Source organism: Lactuca virosa, chromosome 7, assembly GCF_052849685.1.
Source record: "Lactuca virosa cultivar CGN04683 chromosome 7, Lactuca_virosa_CGN04683_v6, whole genome shotgun sequence".
NCBI lineage: Eukaryota > Viridiplantae > Streptophyta > Magnoliopsida > Asterales > Asteraceae > Lactuca > Lactuca virosa.
In genome coordinates this window covers 92,789,944-92,793,485 of record NC_136432.1, presented here as the reverse complement: position 1 = coordinate 92,793,485, position 3,542 = coordinate 92,789,944, and positions in this window count along the sequence as shown.

Sequence of the window (3,542 nt, the reverse complement as noted above, 5' to 3'; positions counted from 1 at the left end):
CATTGCTTTGTGCGAGGGTCAAGATATGATAAAGTAGGCTCATGCCATGACACATCCTTTTCTAGAATCTTCTTTTCTCCACCTAATGATGGGAAATTTGCCTCATCAAATTGACAATCTGCTAGGCGTGCTGTGAAAACATCACCTATTAATGGTTCAAGATATCTTATAATAGAGACTGACTCATAACCAACATATATTCCCAACCTTCTTTGAGGACCCATTTTTGTCCGCTGAGGTGGTGCAATAGGGACATATACTGCACACCCAAAAATTCTCAAATGGGATATATTTGGCTGACCGAAAGCAAGTTGTAGTGGACAATATACATGATATGAACTTGGTCTCATGCGTATCAATGATCCAGCATGTAAGATTGCATGGCCCCAAACAGAAACATGAAGTTTGGTCCTCATTATCAATGGTCTAGCTATTAGCTGGAGACGTTTAATCAGTGATTCAGCTAAACCATTTTGTGTGTGTACATGAGCAACTGGATGCTCAACAACAATTCCTACAGACATACAATAGTCATTAAATGCTTGTGAAGTAAATTCACCAGCATTATCAAGTCTCACTCTTTTGATAGTATAATTAGGGAAATGTGCCCTTAATTTAATAATTTGGGCAAGAAACTTTGCAAATGTCATATTACGAGTTGATAATAGGCAAACATGAGACCATTTGCTGGATGCATCTATTAAGACCATAAAGTATCTAAATGGTCCAGATGGTGGGTGAATCGGTCCAGATATATCACCTTGAATTCTTTCTAGAAATCTAGGGACTCCCTTTCAACTTTCATTGGAGAATGTTTTATAATTAACTTTCCAAGGGAACAAGATGCACATGGTTTTATGCTATTGGATTGAGGAAACTTTTGGTCCTTCAATGGATGCCCGTGTGTATTCTCAATTATCCTTCGCATCATTGTTAATCCTGGGTGGCCCAACCTATCATGCCATAAACTGAATGTCCCAGGATCACAATGTTTTCCTTCTACTACCATATTTGATTCAATCATATGTATATATGTATAATGCAGACCGGAATCAAGTGTTGGTAGTTTTTCAAGCACATGGTTTTTGTCTATAATATACATATATTTCTTATTTTCAATGGTCACAGTTTTTGTGTCATAACCTTTGAAATATATGTCATTGAAACTTAATAAGTTTCTATTAGACTTTGGAGAAAATAAGGCATTTTCTATACAAAAGCTTGTACCATTTGGTAATATAAAATGGGCTTTCCCGGTTCCCTCTATCAAGTCTGCAGGACCTGATATTGTATGTATGACTGTTTTTGTTGGTACTAATTCTGAAAAATATTTCTTTGATTTCAGAATAGTATGTGTACTACCACTATCTGCTATACAAAGATCTCCAATCTTTTCTTGTTGTTGTGCTCCAATTGGACTCATATTAAACTTCACATATAAAAGGAATAATAAGTAAATAAACATAATCATAATTATTATTAAAAAGAAAGTTCATTTATTGTAGGAAAGACATTACATGAAAACAAACGAAGGAAAAACAGTTTTACTAGAACAATAATAGATTTTTTTTTATTTTTTATTTATTTTTTAGTTTATGTCTTTCATGTCATTACAGAAATCAACAACATTTAGCGGAGTGAATTCAACATTATCAATGAGGTTTGCTTCTTTTCCTTTTCCTTTAATGGACTCTTGATAAAGTTGACAAAGATGTGCAGGTGTGCGACAGGTCCTTGACCAATGGCCTGTGCTACCACATCTATAACATGAACCATCAGATTTTTGTGATGTCCCAGTGTCATGCCTTGCCACTTTGGCCTAATCTTGTGTGTGGACATTGTTTCTTTGTGAATATTGGTAATTATTTCTTTTCTGGCCACGACCACGATTATTACCTTGTCCACGACCAGAATTATGGTTCTGATTATGGCTTTGGTTTCGATTAAAATAGCCACGGCCTCTCCCTCGACCACGACCTCACCCTCGTCCACGTGTATTGTTTTGATGACCATCAATATTTGTAGCATTTGCTTCAGGAAGTGCTACTGATCCTGTTGGACGAGATTCATGGTTGTTCATTAAGAGTTCATTGTTTTGCTCTGCAACGAGCAGACATGCATTCAGTTCAGAATATCTTGTGAACTTTAGCATCCGATATTGTTGCATCAAAGTAATGTTTGTTGCATGAAATGTTGAGTAAGTTTTCTCCAACATATCTTCATCAGTAACCTCTTGTCCACAATACTTGAGTTGTGAACATATTCTGAACAAAGCTGAGTTGTATTCATTTACTTTCTTGAAGTCTTGAAACGTTAGTGTTCTGCATTCATCTCTAGAATTTGGAAGTATAACTTCCTTTTGATGATCAAATCTTTCTTTCAAAAGATTCCAGAGAATACTTGGATCAGTAACATCAAGATATTCAAATCTCAACATTTCATCAATATGCTTACGAAGGAAAACTTGTGCTTTTGCTTTGTCTTGTGCCAAGCAATTATTAAATTCATATATAGTATTTGAGATACCTATGGATTCAAGATGCATTTTTACATCTATCATCCATGGCACATAGTTTTTCCCACTAACTTCAAGTGCTGCAAACTCGAGCTTTGCAATGTTGGACATAATGTAACTATAAATTTTAAACAAAATAAAAATTAAAATTAAAATACATTTATTTCAATAAATATTACACAAAAAAGAAGCGGTAAAGCTAACATTGCATACAAGCCTAAAAGTAAATGAAATTCCATATTATCTTCGATGTTAAGGATTGGGATGAAAAGTAACATGACTATTATAGTCATGATTATCACAAAAGGATGAATCATCTTGAAGCTTGATTTCTTGAAATTGATTTATTTGATAGAAGAGAGAAATATTTGTTGTGGGTAAAATAAGCAGGGTAAAGATGTTTATTTATGGTAAAAAAAAATATAGCCGTTGTTTTTGCTGTTTATAACCGTTGCATATATATTCCCGTTGTGTATATATGTATATGTATTTTATAAATCATATAATAAGACTTATAACTAATACATAACTTTACTAATTAGAAACATAAATAAATATTAGTAAATGTTTAAATAAAATTATTAAGAGTATCTAAAATATAAATAAACATTGACATGTATAAATAAATATAATTTAAATGTTAGTATGCACAAATAAAAGTTAGTAGCATAATATAAATGTTAGTATGCATAAATAAAAGTTAGTTGCATAATGTAAATGTTAGTTTGCATAAATAAAAATTAGTTTCATAATGTAAATGTTAGTATAAAAATTAGAATACATAAAGAAATGTTAGTATAAGAAATAAAAATTGTTAGTAGTCTATAATGTCCATAATATATAAGTTTCATTAATTCATTAGTATTATTATTATTTTAATATTATTGAAGTTTTTATAATTAATAGTGTTTTTAATAAGTAATACATACCTTGATTAAGATAGATGTGATTTTCCACTTGTTTAATAACCTTGATTAGAGCTTTCGTGCTGATAACGTGTTATGAATTAAGCGTAATTAATGTAACT